At 36.3% G+C, this 17,047-nt stretch overlaps 1 pseudogene; it reads right to left on the bottom strand.

Annotated features, from left to right (window-relative positions):
- Nucleotides 1-15,174: 15,174 nt before the first annotated feature.
- On the bottom strand, nt 15,175-15,784 carry LOC119533024 (annotated as a pseudogene).
- Between the last annotated feature and the right edge of the window lie 1,263 nt (nt 15,785-17,047).

Raw genomic sequence — 17,047 nt, 5'->3', positions numbered from 1 at the left:
ATCATCAGACTGGTCCTACAAGCAGTGCTAAAGGGTGTTCTTCAGGCTGGAAGGAAAGAACACTAGAGAAAGTTTCAAAGAGGCATAAAGAAATAAAGACGTGTGGAAAAGGTAACCATTTGGGTATTTATAAATGTGAATATTATTACATTGTATTGTTTGTATGTAATCCACTTCTTAGTTATAAAAGGTGCTAAAATGCAAATACATAAAAAGTAATGATAAATTTAGATTTTTGGACATACAATGTACAAAGATAGAAATGGTGACAAATACAAAAAAAAAGGGGGCAAAGAAGTATGGAAAAAGTATACATACATAATATTGAAGTTAAGTTGGTGTAAAACCAAATATGTTAGTTATATATTTAAGATGTTAAATTTTAACCCCATAGTAACCCCAAGGAAAACAGGTGAAAAATATATCCAGATAGAAATGATAAGGCACTCAATAAGATACAACACTAAAAAGCAAATAAATATAAAAGATATAAAAGTAGGCTTTAATGGAAGTGAGGGACAAAGAAAGTTATGACCTACAAAGGCTAAATAACAAAATGGCAGAAGAAAGTCCTGTAATATCAGAAAGTCCTGTAATATCCTTTAAATATAAATGGATTAAACTGTCAAATCAACAGGCAGAGATTGGCAGAATAGATAAAAAAGCATGAACTAACTGCAAGCTCTTTACAAGAAAGTGACCTTAAAGTTAAAGTTAAAAGTAGGTTGAGGGTGAAAGGATGGAAAAAACCATACTGTGCAAGTAGTAACCAAGAGAGAGCTGGGGTGGCTATATTGATGTCAGATAAAAGTAGACTTTAAGTAAAAAAACAGTTATGAGGAACAAAAATGGTTATTATGTACTGATGGAGGGGGCAATTCAACAGGAAGATGTAACAATTATAAATATATATGCACCTAACAGAAGAGCCCCCAAAAATATGAAAAAAATTGACAGATTTGAAGGGAGAAATTGACAATTCTACATTAATATCATCAGGAGATCAGCAAGGAAGTACAGCACTTGAATGATACACTAAACCAGCTAAACCTAACAGAAATATATAGAACACTGCACCCAACAAAAACAGAATACACATTCTTCTTGAGTGCACATGGATTGTTCTCCAGGATAGACCATATGTTGAGTCACAAAATAAGTCTCAATAAATTCAAAAATATTGAAACCATACAATGTATATTCTCTTATCAGAACAGAATAAACCTAGAAATCAATAACAGAAGAACAAGGGGAAAATTCACAAATATGTGGAAATTCAACAACATTCTCTTAAATAACCAATGGATTACGGAGGAAATCAGAAGCAAAATTAGGAATTATCTTGAGGCAAATAAGAATAAAAAACAACATACTGAAACTTAAGGGATGCAGTGAAGGCTGTGCTGACAGGGAAATTTATAGCTCTAAATGCTTACATTGAAAAAGAATGACTTCAAATCAGAGACCTACTCTCAAAATTGGAAGAACTAGAAAAAAGAAGAGCAAACTAAACCCAAAATGAGCAGAAGGAAGGAAATAACAGATAGAATGGAGATAAATGAAATAGAAAAAAAACATAGGTTCAACAAAACCAAAACTTGGTCCTTTGAAAAGATCAATAAAATTGATAAATCTCTAGCCAAGACTGACAAAGGAAAAAAGAGATAATACGAATAATGAAATCAGAATTGAAAAGAGGGACATTACTACTGACTGCAGTGAAATAAAAGGACTATAAGAGGATACATATGAACAACTGTATGCCCATAAACTAGATAACGTAGATGAAATGAACAAACTCATAGAAACACACAAAGTACCTATGTTGACTCAAGAAGAATTAGAGGTTCTCAACAAACCAACTACTAGAAAAGAGATTGAATTAGTAATACCAAAAAAACCTCCCAATGAAGAAAAGCCCAAGACCAGATGGCTTTGCAGGGGCGTTCTACCAAACCCTCCTAGAAGACTTTACTCCAGATCTGCTCAGAATCATCCAAAACATTGAAGAGGAAGGGACACTGTAACTCATTCTATAAGACCAACATCACCCTCATCCCAAAGTGGGATAAGGATACCCCAGGAAAAGAAAACCACAGACCAATATCTCTTATGAATATAGATACAAAAATCCTCAATAAATACTAGCAAACTGAATCCACAGCATATTAAAAAAAACTATACAACATAATCCAGTGATATTTATCCTTGGTATGGAAGAATGTTTCAACATGAGAAATCAATTAATATAATAGGCCACATGAACAGAGTGAAGAAAAAAAAACACATGACCATCTCAATTGGTGCAGAAAATGCATTTGACAAAATATAGAACCCTTTCTTGATAAAAACACTTAGAACACTAGAAATAGAAGGAAGCACCCTCATCATGATAAAGGGCATATAGGAAAACCCCACATCTAACATCCTACTTAATGGTGAAAGACTGAAAGATTTTCCTCTGAGATGAAGAACAAGACAAGGATGCCCACTGTCACAACTGTTATTGAAATTGTCTTAGAAGTTCTTGCCAGAGCAATTAGCTAAGAAAAATGGCATCCAAATTGGAAAGGAGGAAGTAAACTTTCCCTATTTGTAGATAGTATGATCCTATATACAGAAAATCCTAAAAAAAAAAAAAAAAAAAAAAAAAAATCCACAACAAAACTCCATAAGCTAATAAATGAATTCAGCAAAGTGGTGGGGTACAAGATCAACAACCTCAAATTGTTAGTGTTTCTATACATAATCAATGAACAATCAGAAGAAGAAATCAAGAAAGGAATTCCATTCCCAATAGCAACTAAACAAATCAAATATCTATGGATAAGTCTAACCAAGGGTGTAAAGGATTTGTACACAGAAAACTACAAAAATTGCTAAAAGAAATTAAAGAAGACCTAAGTAAATGGAAGGATAGTCCATGTTCATGGATTGGAAAACTAAATATCATCAAGATGTCATACTACCCAAAGCAATTCATAGATTAAATTCAATCCCAATCAAAATTCCAACAACCTTTTTTGCAGAAATGGAAAAGGCAATCATCAAAGTTTTATGGAGTGTCAAGGGCCCCCAAAAGCTAAAGTCATCTTGAAAAAGAAGAATGAAGTTGAAGGATTCATACTTCCTGATTGTAAATTGACTTCAAATCCTCAGTAATCAAAACAGCATGGTACTGGTACAAGGACAGGCATATAGACCAGTGGAAAAGAATTGAAAGTTCAGAAATCAGCCCTATCATTTGTGGCCAAATGGTTTTTGACAACATGACGAAGAACACTCAATTTGGAAAGAATAGCCTCTTTAATAAATGGTGCTGTGAAAACTGGATTTCCATCTTTAAAAAAAAAAAAAAAAAAAGGAGGAAGACCCTTACTTCACACCATATAAAAAATCAACTCAAAATGGATCAAAGACCTTAATATAAGATTAAGAACTAGAACTATGAAACTCCTAGAAGAAAACATAGGGAAGCATCTTCAGTACCTCATGTCAGACAATAGTTTCCTATACTTTACACCCATAGCACAAACAACAAAAGAAAAATAGATAAATGGCACTTCATCAAAATTAAAAACTTTTGTTTCTCAAAGGATTGTGTCATGAAAGTAAAATGACAACCTTTAGAATAAGAGAAAACATTTGGAAACTGCATGTCTGATAAAGGATTAATATCCAGAATATATAAAGAAATCCCTCAACAACAAAATGACAAACAACCCAATTAAAAAATGGGCAAAAGATTTGAACAGATCTCTCTCCTAAGAAGATACACAAGTGACCAGAAAGCAAATGAAAAGATGCTCAACATCATTAGCCATCAGGGAAATCCAAATCAAAAGTCCCTGAAATGCCATTTAACACCCAATAGAGTGGCAGCTATTAAAATAAAGGAAAATAACAAGTGTTGGAGAGGATACTGAGAAACAGGAACACTCATTCTTTGGTTGTGGCAATGTAAAATATTGCTGCTTCTGTGGAAGACAGCTAAGTATAGCTAAGTAAAGAACTACCATATGACCCAGTAATCCCACTACTAGGTATATATCCCAAAGAATTAAAATCAGGGGCTCAAACAGATATTAGCACACTGATGTTCATAGTGGCATTATTCTCAGTTGCCAAAAGATGGAAGCAACCCAAGTGTCCATCAACTAGTGAATGGATAAATAAAATGCCATATATACATACAATGGAGTATTATCCAGCTGTAAAAAGGAATGAAGTCCTGGTACATGCAACAACATGGATGAATCTTGAAGACATCATGTTGAGTGAAATAAGCCAGATACAAGAAGACATATATTCTATGATCTCATTGTTTTGAAACTATTAGAATAAACAAGCTCATAGAGTCAGAGTGTAGATTATGGGTTACCAGGGGACAGGGTGGAGACAGGGAATGGGAAGCTAAGGCTTAAAATGTTCAAGATTCCTATTTGGAATGATGATAATGTCATGGTGATGCATGGTGGTCATGATAGCACATTATCATGAATACAATTAAAAACAATGAAATATATCTCTGAATATGATTAAAAGGGGAAATATTAGATTGTAAATATTAAAAAATAATCCATGAAACTACACCACACAGTGAACCCCAAGTTAAACCTTGGACTTTAATTAATAGTACAATTATAAAACTGTGCTATGATCAGTTGTAACAAATGTTCCACATCAGTGCAAGATGTTTTGGGGTGATATATGGGAATCCCCTATTTTATGAATGATTGTTCTGCAAGCCCACAACTACACAACTAGTATAAATGAAAAAAAGAAAAGTACCAGTTTACTCAAAAAAAAAAAAAAAAAAAAAAAAAAAAAAAGAAGAGATTGAGGTGAAGTGGATATATTGCTTTGCTCTTTCTAAATAGAATGTAATATTTTATCTTACATCAGTCTTTGTTTTCCTTCAGGTTTGAACTCATCCTTATAAAATCCAATCCCGGTGATTTTCATGAAACAGCAAAATAAGTTAGGGAAGGAAGGAATAATGGAAAGCAGTTTCATCTGCTATTCACCTCCTCCCCACCCCCCAAGTAGGATTGGTGTTGGGATCTAATCCAATTTCACACATCCTTTTATGTAGGAAACTGGCCCTCAGGTCATACATCTAATGTTGGTGGAATTAGTGCTAGCCTGTGGGATGACTCTTGGCAGAATTTAGGGTTCAATTCTTTCCATTTACTGTGTTGGGAAGCAATAAACTCCTGCATATAATCTCCAAAGACATATGTAGTCCCTCCACCCCTCCCTCCCCTTAATCCAGCAAGTTCCTGTCCCACCCTGTGACATAATTTTAATATTCTGGGTGTGGAAGAAATATAAATTTTGAAATTAAAGATTAAAGGACAATGAAATAATTGAGAAGAACTGAGCATCTGTATCATTGATTGGGCTCCAAAGGCATTTGCTCTGTAGTGTTATACCTCATGAGGACATCTTTAGTTAATCATGGACTCTTTATCAGATATGAATTTGACTGGTAATGAGGTGCAATATCCACTTCATAGATCTCCTTAGAGGTTTTCTCTTTAGGAAGGAGTTCCATCTCCAGGCTTATCTTCAAAGTAACTGATGTGAGTTCTGGGAGCCCAGGTAATTGGAATGAATGTCCTATTGTAAAAGAAAATAAAATGCACACATCATTAATGTTTATTAAAACAGAAGACTTGCACCAAAGTATAAATATGAGGGACTGGTTCTATAATCCTCATGAATGTACCACAAATGGAATACTGGAAGAGGAAAAATGGGAGTAAAGTAAAAGTGAACCCAAACCACCACTTTAAAAAGTAGGAGTAAATTAAATAATTTGTTTTAACATTGCAAATGGGAGTAAAGTAAAAGTGAACCAAAACCACCACTTTAAAAAGGAGTAAATTAAATAATTTGTTTTAATATTGCTAACAAGATAATATAGGTTTAAGTACAATCATTTTTACTAGTACTGTTAGTATTGCTATTATTGTATAGTTTTATACAAAATAAAAGTTAGGCGCCTTCAAAGCTACCAGTCCAATAAAAGACACTCATTGATTAAACATTGTTAAAAAAAATTTAACAATATATAAAAAAATTCATAAAATAATCTGTTGATTATAAGACTCCAGCAAAGTTTACAGTACCTACAACAGAATTTACAGAACCCTACAATAATTTGTAGATTCATTTAGTTTACAGCTACATATATTTTTGTAAGAAACACATTTAATACAAATGCATGATTTACAGTATCCCTCTAATAGAAAGAAAAAATAAATTCAAAAAATAAAAGGTCTTTTAGGCATTTATTATACCAAGTATTTAAATTATTATTCTCACTATAACATAAGACTAATATTTTTTTGGTGGTAAAAGATAGATTTCATTTGGCTGAGGACCACTGAGGAGCATGGAGAAAATTCTAAAGAAAAATCTAGCTATACTTTCCATAAAATAAATATAACAGTAGCAATCTCTAGGTATCCCTTAAATATAAACTATGAAGATTCTGCTTATATTGACTGGGCCTTAAGTACATGACCTTTTACAAATAAACAAAAATTTTAGAAAGTAAACACCACTGGCCTGAATTGGGCTTTTACCTGCTTGAGTACATCTAGGATAAGTTGTTTTACCATGAAGCACATAGTAAGTTGCAAAATTAATAATTATTTCTAAGTTGAACATAAGTCAAAGGGCTTACTCTTACCATGGGAAAAAAACTTTCTTCTGGAAACAATCTGCAGAAATAATATGTAAACACATAAAGCTTTGAAATAGACTAAGATCACCTTCTATGAATAACTAGAGATCAAAATGCAAAGGTGTCCATTAACCATGTGTATGGAGGCAAATTTCATTGATTTGGGATATATAGAAATTATGAGACAATGAGCATACATGAGCACATCATGAAATAAATTATGACAGTGTTTCTAGTGACACCATATCTTGATGCCCTATAACTGCTAGAAAGAAAGAAACAAAATATGAAAACTAATTTTCCTTTTTTTTTTTGTAGAAATTGCCCTCTGATTTTTTTTTAATCTTCATTTTATTGAGATATATTCACATACCACGCAGTCGTACAAAACAAATTGTACATTCGATTGTTCACAGTACCATTACATAACTGTATAATCATCACCAAAATCAATCCCTGACACCTTCATTACCACACACACAAAAATAACAAGAATAATAATTAAAGTGAAAAAGAGCAATTGAAGTAAAAAAGAACACTGGGTGCCTTTGTCTGTTTGTTTGTTTGTTTCCTTCCCCTATTTTTTTTTTTTAATCTTCATTTTATTGAGATATATTCACATACCATGCAGTCATACAAAACAAATCGTACTTTCGATTGTTAAAAGTACCATTACATAGTTGTACATTCATCACCTAAATCAATCCCTGACACCTTCATTAGCACACACACAAAAATAACAAGAATAATAATTAGAGTGAAAAAGAGCAATTGAAGTAAAAAAGAACACTGGGTACCTTTGTCTGTTTGTTTCCTTCCCCTATCTTTCTACTCATCCATCCATAAACTAGACAAAGTGGAGTGTGGTCCTTATGGCTTTCCCAATCCCATTGTCACCCCTTATAAGCTACATTTTTATACAACTGTCTTCGAGATTCATGGGTTCTGGGTTGTAGTTTGATAGTTTCAGGTATCCACCACCAGCTACCCCAATTCTTTAGAACCTAAAAAGGGTTGTCTAAATTGTGCGTAAGAGTGCCCACCAGAGTGACCTCTCGGCTCCTTTTGGAATCTCTCTGCCACTGACGCTTATTTCATTTCCTTTCACATCCCCCTTTTGGTCAAGAAGATGTTCTCCGTCCCACGATGCCAAGTCTACATTCCTCCCCGGGAGTCATATTCCACGTTGCCAGGGAGATTCACTCCCCTGGGTGTCTGATCCCACGTAGGGGGGAGGGCAGTGATTTCACCTTTCAAGTTGGCTTAGCCAGAGAGAGAGGGCCACATCTGAGCAACAAAGAGGCATTCGGGAGGAGGCTCTTAGGCACAACCATAGGGAGGCCAAGCCTCTCCTTTGCAGCAACCGTCTTCCCAAGGGTAAAACCTATGGTAGAGGGCTCAACCCATCAAACCACCAGTCCCCTATGTCTGTGGTCATGTTAGCAACCATGGAGGTGGGGTAGGCGAATACCCCTGCATTCTCCACAGGCTCCTCAAGGGGGCACTACATCTTTTTTTTTCCTTGTTTTTCTTTTTTTCTTTTTTTAACTTTCCCTTCTTTTTTAAATCAACTGCATGAAAAAAAGTTAAAAAGAAAACAAACATACAATAAAAGAACATTTCAAAGAGACCATAACAAGGGAGTAAGAAAAAGACAACTAACCTAAGATAACTGCTTAACTTCCAACATGTTCCTACTTTACCCCAAGAAAGTTAACTAATATAGCAACATTTCTGTGAACTTGTTCCTACTATATCCATCAGAAATTAACAGACCATAGTCATTCCTGGGCATCCCCAGAACGTTAAATAGCTTATCTGTTCTTCTTGGATTATTGTTCCCCCTTCCTTAATTGCTCTCTATTGCTAGTTCCCCTATACTCTACCTTATAAACCATTTGTTTTACATTTTTCAAAGTTCACATTAGTGGTAGCATATAATATTTCTCTTTTTGTGCCTGGCTTATTTCGCTCAGCATTATGTCTTCAAGGTTCATCCATGTTGTCATATGTTTCACGAGATCATTCCTTCTTACTGCCGCGTAGTATTCCATCGTGTGTATATACCACATTTTATTTATCCACTCATCTGTTGAAGGACATTTGGGTTGTTTCCATCTCTTGGCAATTGTGAATAATGCTGCTATGAACATTGGCGTGCAGATATCTGTTCGTGTCACTGCTTTCCAATCTTCCGGGTATATACCGAGAAGTGCAATCGCTGGATCGAATGGTAACTCTATATCTAGTTTTCTAAGGAACTGCCAGACTGACTTCCAGAGTGGCTGAACCATTATACAGTCCCACCAACAATGAATAAGAGTCGCAATTTCTCCACATCCCCTCCAGCATTTGTAGTTTCCTGTTTGTTTAGTGGCAGCCATTCTAACCAGTGTTAGATGGTATCTCATTGTGGTCTTAATTTGCATCTCTCTAATAGCTAGTGAAGCTGAACATTTTTTCATGTGTTTCTTGGCCATTTGTATTTCCTCTTCAGAGAACTGTCTTTTCATATCTTTTGCCCATTTTATAATTGGGCTGTCTGTACTATTGTCATTGAGTTGTAGGATTTCTTTATATATGCAAAATATCAGTCTTTTGTCAGATACATGGTTTCCAAAAATTTTTTCCCATCGAGTTGGCTGCCTTTTTACCTTTTTGAGAAATTCCTTTGAGGTGCAGAAACTTCTAAGCTTGAAGAGTTCCCATTTATCTATTTTCTCTTTTGTTGCTTGTGCTTTGGGTGTAAAGTCTAGGAAGTGGCCGCCTAATACAAGGTCTTGAAGATGTTTTCCTACATTATCTTCTAGGAGTTTTATGGTACTTTCTTTTATATTGAGATCTTTGGTCCATTTTGAGTTAATTTTTGTGTAGGGGGTGAGGTAGGGGTCCTCTTTCATTCTTTTGGATATGGATATCCAACTCTCCCAGCCCCATTTGTTGAAAAGACCATTATGACTCAGTTCAGTGACTTTGGGGGCCTTATCAAAGATCAGTCGGCCATAGATCTGAGGGTCTATCTCTGAATTCTCAATTCGATTCCATTGATCTATATGTCTATCTTTGTGCCAGTACCATGCTGTTTTGGCAACTGTGGCTTTATAATAAGCTTCAAAGTCAGGGAGTGTAAGCCCTCCCACTTCGTTTTTCTTTTTTAGAGTGTCTTTAGCAATTCGAGGCATCTTCCCTTTCCAAATAAATTTGATAACTAGCTTTTCCAAGTCTGCAAAGTAGGTTGTTGGAATTTTGATTGGGATTGCATTGAATCTGTAGATGAGTTTGGGTAGAATTGACATCTTAATGACATTTAGTCTTCCTATCCATGAACATGGAATATTTTTCCATCTTTTAAGGTCCCCTTCTATTTCTTTTAGTAGAGTTATGTAGTTTTCTTTGTATAGGTCTTTTACATCTTTGGTTAAGTTTATTCCTAGGTACGTGATTTTTTTATTTGCTATTGAAAATGGTATCTTTTTCTTGAGTGTCTCTTCAGTTTGTTCATTTCTAGCATATAGAAACATTACTGACTTATGTGCATTAATCTTGTATCCCGCTACTTTGCTAAATTTGTTTATTAGCTCTCGTAGCTGTATCGTCGATTTCTCAGGGTTTTCTAGATATAAGATCATATTATCTGCAGACAATGACAGTTTTACTTCTTCTTTTCCAATTTGGATGCCTTTTATTTCTTTGTCTTGCCGGATTGCCATGGCTAGCACTTCCAGCACAATGTTGTATAACAGTGGTGACAGCGGGCATCCTTGTCTTGTTCCTGATCTTAGAGGGAAGGCTTTCAGTCTCTCACCGTTGAGTACTATGCTGGCTGTGGGTTTTTCATATATGCTCTTTATCATGTTGAGGAAGTTTCCTTCAATTCCTACCTTTTGAAGTGTTTTTATCAAAAACGGATGTTGGATTTTGTCAAATGCTTTTTCAGCATCTATTGAGATGATCAATTGATTTTTCCCTTTTGACTTGTTAATGTGTTGTAATACATTGATTGATTTTCTTATGTTGAACCATCCTTGCATGCCTGGAATGAACCCCACTTGGTCATGGTGCATGATTTTTTTAATGTGTCTTTGGATTCGATTTGCAAGTATTTTGTTTAGGATTTTTGCATCTATATTCATTAGGGAGATTGGCCTGTAGTTTTCCTTTTTTGTAGCATCTTTGCCTGGTTTTGATATTAGATTGATGTTAGCTTCATAAAATGAGTTAGGTAGTGTTCCATTTTCTTCAATGTTTTGAAAGAGTTTGAGTAAGATTGGTGTCAGTTCTTTCTGGAAAGTTTGGTAGAATTCCCCTGTGAAGCCATCTGGCTCTGGGCATTTATTTGTGGGAAGATTTTTGATGACTGATTGGATCTCTTTGCTTGTGATGGGTTGGTTGAGGTCTTCTGTTTCTTCTCTGGTCAGTCTAGGTTGTTCATATGTTTCCAGGAAATTGTCCATTTCTTCTACATTATCCAGTTTGTTGCCATACAGTTGTTCATAATATCCTCTTATAATTTTTTTAATTTCTTCAGGATCCGCAGTTATGTCACCTTTTTCATTCATTATTTTGTTTATATGGGTCTTCTCTCTTTTTGATTTTGTCAGTCTAGCTAGGGGCTTGCCAATCTTGTTGAACTTCTCAAAGAACCAACTTTTGGTGATATTTATCCTCTCTATTTTTTTTTTTGTTCTCTGTCTCATTTATTTCTGCTTTAATCCTTGTTATTTCTTTTCTTCTACTTGGTTTAGGATTGGTTTGCTGTTCATTTTCTAGCTTCTTAAGTTGATCCATTAGTTCTTTGATTTTGGCTCTTTCTTCCTTTTTAATATATGCGTTTAGTGCTATAAATTTCCCCCTTAGCACTGCTTTTGCTGCGTCCCATAGGTTTTGGTATGTTGTGTTCTCATTTTCGTTCGTCTCTATATATTTAGCAATTTCTCTTGCTATTTCTTCTTTAACCCACTGATTGTTTAGGAGTGTGTTGTTTAACCTCCAGGTATTTGTGAATTTTCTAAGTCTCTGATGGTTATTGACTTCTAATTGTATTCCATTGTGGTCAGAGAATGTGCTTTGAATAATTTCAATCTTTTTAAATTTATTGAGGCTTGTTTTATGTCCCAGCATATGATCTATTCTGGAGAAAGTTCCATGAGCACTAGAAAAGTATGTGTATCCTGGTGATTTGGGATGTAATGTCCTGTATATGTCTGTTAAATCTAATTCATTTATCAGATTGTTTAGGTTTTCAATTTCCTTATTGGTCTTCTGTCTGGTTGATCTATCTATAGGAGAGAGTGATGTGTTGAAGTCTCCCACAATTATTGTGGAAACATCAATTGCTTCCTTTAGTTTTGCCAGTGTTTCTCTCATGTATTTTGTGGCACCTTGATTGGGTGCATAGACATTTATGATTGTTATTTCTTCTTGTTGAATTGCCCCTTTTATTAGTATATAGTGGCCTTCTTTGTCTCTCAAAACATCCCTGTATTTAAAGTCTATTTTATCTGAGATTAATATTGCTATACTTGCTTTCTTTTGGCTGTAGCTTGCATGAAATATTTTTTTCCATCCTTTCACTTTCAGTTTCTTTGTGTCCCTGTGTCTAAGATGAGTCTCTTGTATGCAACATATTGATGGTTCATTTTTTTTGATCCATTCTGTGAATCTATACCTTTTAATTGGGGAGTTTAATCCATTTACATTTAACGTTATAACTGTGAAGGCATTTCTTGAATCAGCCATCTTATCCTTTGGTTTATGTTTGTCATATTTTCCCCCTCTGTCTATTAATATCCTTTATTGTACCCATACCGAATCTCTTTAGTACTGAACCTTTCTCCAAGTCTCTCTGTCCTTTCTTTGTTTCTCTGTCTGTAGGGCTCCCTTGAGTATCTCCAGTAGGGCAGGTCTCTTGTTAGCAAATTCTCTCAGCATTTGTTTGTCTGTGAAAAATTTAAGCTCTCCCTCAAATTTGAAGGAGAGCTTTGCTGGATAAAGTATTCTTGGCTCGAAATTTTTCTCACTCAGAATTTTAAATATATCGTGCCACTGCCTTCTCGCCTCCATGGTGGCTGCTGAGTAGTCACTACTTAGTCTTATGCTGTTTCCTTTGTATGTGGTGAATTGCTTTTCTCTTGCTGCTTTCAGAACTTTCTCCTTCTCCTCTGTGTTTGACAGTGTGATCAGTATATGTCTCGGAGTGGGTTTATTTGGATTTATTCTATTTGGAGTTCGCTGAGCATTTATGATTTGTGTATTTATGTTGTTTAGAAGATTTGGGAAGTTTTCCCCAACAATTTCTTTGAATACTCTTCCTAGACCTTTACCCTTTTCTTCCCCTTCTGGGACACCAATGAGTCTTATATTCAGACGTTTGATATTATCTATCATATCCCTGAGGTCCATTTCGATTTTTTCAATTTTTTTCCCCATTCTTTTATGCTTTAATTTTCCATTCTGTCATCTTCCAGGTCACTGATTCGTTGTTCAACTTCCTCTGGTCTTGTACTATGAATGTCCAGAATCTTTTTAATTTGGTCAACAGTTTCTTTAATTTCCATAAGATCATCCATTTTTTTATTTAGTCTTGCAATGTCTTCTTTATGCTCTTCTAGAGTCTTCTTGATTTCCTTTGTATCCCATACTATGGTCTCATTGTTCATCTTTAGTTCTTTGAGTAGCTGCTCTAGGTGCTGTGTCTCTTCTGGTCTTTTGATTTGTGTGCTTGGGCTTGGGTTATCCATATCGTCTGGTTTTTTCATATGCTTTATAATTTTCTGTTGTTTTTGGCCTCGTGGCATTTGCTGAACTTGATAGTGTTCTTTTAGGATTTGTAGACCAATTGAAGTCCTTATCTCTAATTTATCATATCTACAGCTTCGTGGAGTACACTTTCTCTAACCAGCAGGTGGCGTCCATGAGCCACCTGTTCTCCACAAGCCAGTTCTCCCCTGCTTAGCCTTTTTGGTGAGTGGGGGAGTGAGTCTTGTGGGGTCCAACTGGTGTACCAAGCTTGCGTGTGTAGTTGGTGTGCCCTGTATATGGGGCGTGTTTCTGGGCAGTCAGGGATGGGGGGTGGCCCTAACAATCAAATCTCCCTGGTGATCCTAGAGTTTTAAAGCTGCTGCAATAGTCTAATCCTTCAGTTCAGTCCTGCCACAGTTTGTCTCTGCCACTGACCCACAAGTCGTTGGTATTGGCGTATGGCTCCTGAGACTTGCAAGTGGGCCCCTCTTCCAGGCCGTGCACCCCGGGTCCTCTGTTGAGGGATGACTGTGCTATGTCACAGGTGAGTGCCATCCTCCCAGGGCAGTTCTGGGCTGCTGGGCTGTGTAGGGAGGCTCCCAGTCTGCTGCAATGATGGCTGAATGGGGCTTTGTTAATTCACACTGCTCCACCTTCCCAACTCTGGGACAATCAGCTGAGGTTGCAGGGAAGGCTAATCTCCACGCCCAGTTTTGTGGTGTGTGCTTGTTATTTGAAGCACTTCCATCACACTGGGTTGTCTGGGGCAGCTCTGGGCTATGGGGCTGGTGATGGGCAGGAGTGTTTCCTGTCCACCAGGATGATGGCTGTGAGCGGACACCCCCCTTTTCTTGGGAAGTTGTGGTGTTTAGTGAATTTTCTCAGCCACTGGATTATTGCGTTTTGTCTCAGAGCTCTCTTAGTTCTGCTCTTGACTTGACCTGCTCAAATTGCAAGTCTTTGAAGCTTTCTGTATTGGGCTTCTTAGAGTAATTGTTTTAGAAAAAGCAAAAAGGGATTAAAAAAAAAAAAGGGGGCCCTCCTCAGAGATCTAATGGGTTATTGAAATGCTAAGAGACAAAGCAACCAGGGCCATTAAGGAAAGGTCCACAGGGCAGAGAGATCAGCTTTTCTTCGGGATTTGCATATGCGCCTCAGGGCCTGAGCTCTGCCCTTCCCCTTTCTATGTTCACCAGAACTCCAAAAATCCTCCGCTTTTATTTTGGAGTTTTTCGTGTTGTTTTTTTTCTATGCCTGTCTCCTCTCTGCTGGGCTGGCTGCTCTCAGATTCTCTGGTGTCTGGTCTCAGTCTGTCTATGGTTGGAGTTTGGATCAGTAGAATGAGTTTCCGATAAGGGCTGCCACTGTTGTTCTCCCTTCTCCTTCCCAGAGCTGACAGCCCCTCCTCCCACGGGACTGAGCCTGGCAGGGAGGGGCGTGGGTCCCCTGGCCACAAAAACTTACAGATTTCGCTGATCTCAGCAGTTCCACATTTTCATGAGTGTTGTATGAAGTATGCCCAAAGTCAGATTGCTCTGTGGTGTCCAGTCCACGCAGTTCCTGGCTTTCTACCTACTTTCCTGGAGGAGTAACTAAAACATACAGCTCACCAGTCCGCCATCTTGCCCCACCTCCCCTTTTTTTTTTTTTAAATAAACTTTTTTAAATGGAGAAATAAATCCAGCCCTTCTCTTTGAAACACGTACTAAGCTCTAAATGGTTCAGAATCAAGTATTTTTTCAGTTTTTCCCCAATGTAATAGAACACATGAACTTTGTCTCTCTTTGGGAATTCTGATCATTTTCTAAGTTTTGTCTTAAAAACTACTGTTAAAGATAGGGAGCCATGCTGGTTAAGATTTTCCAGCTGCCCACTTTATACCTAATGTAGCCATGTAGATTGGTACCTTCGAGCACCACACCCATGATAACGCCTGCCGATATTTCACTATGAAGGAGAAGATCACCTACAGCACTGGACAAGTGATAAGCCCTAACCAAAAGATTCTTGACTCGGCCTCTGAAACAGCTTTATTCCCTTGAAAGGATGCCTTCTAGGACTCAATAACTCGGTGGCTCTTTCCGTCTTCATCAATATTCCACCAATGTAGGCCAACCATTAATCTACTTGGGATGTCCTTTGTCATCTTACAGGCAATGAAGCTGCTGCTGAACAATTCACAGAGAAGATAGACTATAATTGCACTGACTTGGAAGAATAAATGGAGAAATGACTCCACTCTGTGTCTGATTTTGGACTTTTTTTGGCCTATTTGTAGTCTCCTCTTCAGCACCAAGCACCAAGCAGTGGAATATCTTCAATGTCATCATGACTGTCCTGCTGCAACATAGAGGCCGTGTGCCAGCCCCACTTCCCACTGCCACATCAGTATGGCAACACAGCACTGCTGGGGCCAGATGATGGAACTTAAGTGCAGTTATTTTTTTAATAATATTTTTATTTTAGAATATAACATATATACATAGAAGTCATAACTTTCCAAGTGCAATTTGACAAGTAGTAAGCAAATTAAAATATATATATATATATATATATATATATATATATATATATATATATATAGGTTACAGTTCCACAGTTTCAGTCATTTCCTTATTGTGACATATAACAAATATACAAAAAGGTAATACCTTTCAAAGTATGATTTAACAAGTAGATACATAGGAAATTTCCAAAGCTGTTATGAGTTATAGTACCCTAGTTTCAGACATTTCCTTATTGTAAAATGTAACATACATACAAAGAGGCATAGCTTTCAAATTACAATTTAACAAGTAGCTATGGAACAAATTTCAAAGGATACCCACTGCCACCATTTTATTCAATATTGTGCTAGAAGATCTAGCTAGAGCAATTAGTCAAGAAAAAGAAATAAAAGGCATGCAAATTGGAAAGGAGGAAGTAAAACTATCACTGTTTGCAAAGGACATGATCCTATATGTAGAAAATCCTGAAAAAATCTAGAGCAAAGCTACTAGAATTAATAAATGATTACAGCAAAGTGGCAGGGTAAAAGATCAATATGCAAAAATCAGTAGTATTTCTGTACACTAGTAAGAAGAAATCTGAGGAGGAAATCAAGAACAAAATTCCATTAACAGTGGCAACCAAAATAATCAAATGTTTAGGAATAAATTTATCCAGGGACACAAAAGACCTTTACGTAGAAAACTATAAGAAATTGCCAAAAGAAATCACAGAGGATCTAAATAAATGGAAGGACATACCATGTTCATAGATTGGAAGACTAAATATAGTTAAGATGTCTATTCCACCTAAACTGATTCATAGATTCAATGAACTACCAATTAAAATCTCAACAACTTACTTTATAGAAATAGAAAAACCAATAAACAAATTTATTTGGAAGGACAGGGTGCCCTGAATAGCTAAAATATCTTGAGAAAGAGGAATGAAGTACGAGGTCTTACATTACCTGACTTCGAAGCATATTACAAAGCTACAGTGGTAAAAACAGCATGGTACTGGCATAAAGATGGATATACTGACCAATGGAATTGAATTGAGTGTTCAGAAATAGACCCTGTCATCTATAAACAATTGATCTTTGATAAGACAGTCAAGCCAACA

The sequence above is a fragment of the Choloepus didactylus genome, chromosome 4, assembly GCF_015220235.1.
Source record: "Choloepus didactylus isolate mChoDid1 chromosome 4, mChoDid1.pri, whole genome shotgun sequence".
Lineage (NCBI taxonomy): Eukaryota > Metazoa > Chordata > Mammalia > Pilosa > Megalonychidae > Choloepus > Choloepus didactylus.
Note: the sequence above shows the minus strand (reverse complement) of the source record. Positions and strands in the feature narration are given on the sequence as shown.